The 1,258-nt window shown below is 44.2% G+C and overlaps 1 non-coding gene across 1 annotated transcript; it reads right to left on the bottom strand.

The window, feature by feature from the left end:
- Positions 1 to 785: 785 nt before the first annotated feature.
- LOC143405302 (U6 spliceosomal RNA) lies at positions 786 to 891 on the bottom strand. The gene has a single exon (XR_013092021.1). It is a non-coding gene; the product is annotated as a U6 spliceosomal RNA (small nuclear RNA).
- Between the last annotated feature and the right edge of the window lie 367 nt (positions 892 to 1,258).

Here is a 1,258-nt window from a genome sequence, read left to right as displayed (position 1 = left end):
CAGAAGGCTTAAACAGAGGCACAGGAAGTGTGGAACACTGGAGTTGGAGGCTTCTGGGTGCTTCTGTTACTTATGAGGACAGTGAGTTTGTAGAAATGACTTTCTAGACCCTCAGAGTTCTCATCTTTGAGAGGGCCTGATAATAACAGACCCACCTCACAGTCCTGTCTGGAAAATGAAAAGGTCTAGAAGCATATGTCAAGGCTCAGAGCAGGCTTTTCCCTGTCTTTGCTTCCATCCTCACTCTCACCACTGTCATCACCATCACCATCATCAACAGCAACACTGGGGAATGCCTTTCTGGGGGTGTAAGTTTGATCTGATCTAATGGGTTGGGGAGGGCTATTGTTTCATGTGGCAGAATCACTAGGGGCACTCAAAAATAAGACCATGTGGCGCCAGCCAGTAATACTCTGAGCCAGTGTTTCTCACTCCCTAGCACCAGAAGTAAGTTAGATTGGTTTCAGTCAATCCACATTGTCCACCCTCTGTCTACAGCCAGGTGTCTAGGGTTGGCTCTGAACCAAATCAGAGCCAGGGGAAAGCAAGGAATATTCCCGAGAAAGACAACTGGTTCATCCTCCTCTTCCTCCTCCTCCTTCTTTTTTTCATTCCATAACTGCTATCAGGGAGATTCTTTTTGTGGAAAGATAAAGAAAGAGCAGGGAGTCTTTCTTTTAGCAGAATGGTGATGGGTGATGGAAGAATGTGCCTGATACTGCAGAGATCAGAGTAGATCAAGGGAGACACCCTTCGCCATTCTTTTATTTTTATTATTATTTTTTAAAAATATGGACTGGTTCATGAATTTGCGTGTTACCCTTGCACAGGGACTGTAGCTAATCTCTGTGTTGTTCCAATTTTAATATATATGTTGCTGACCTGAGCCACTTCCCTATTCTTTATGATATTGTTTGAGCCACCCGAAGCCAAGGAATAATCTTTTTCCTACTCCAGTTTTCATTCATTTATTTGACCAACACATATGTTAGACACGGTTCTAGGAGTAAGTTGAATTACATTTTCTGTGATCATAACCCTAAATCTAGTCTTAACCTCTTAGTCATGAACTAGTGAAAAGCTTGTAGTGGCAAGAAACAAAGGGCCAGCCACTCACGCTGACTCAGTCAGAGGGGCATTAATGTAAGAATCTGCATGGGGCAGAGAGTGAAATCCCAGAGGTATTATGAAGAGCCTCCCAACAATGGGCCTCGTGAGGTCTAGATGGAGGGGGCGCTAATGTTGAGGAGTTCAGTCC

The sequence above is a fragment of the Callospermophilus lateralis genome, chromosome 7 (assembly GCF_048772815.1).
Source record: "Callospermophilus lateralis isolate mCalLat2 chromosome 7, mCalLat2.hap1, whole genome shotgun sequence".
In the NCBI taxonomy this organism is placed as follows: Eukaryota; Metazoa; Chordata; class Mammalia; order Rodentia; family Sciuridae; genus Callospermophilus; species Callospermophilus lateralis.
The sequence above is the reverse complement of the archived record's forward strand: the minus strand, read 5'-3'. Positions and strand labels throughout refer to the sequence as shown.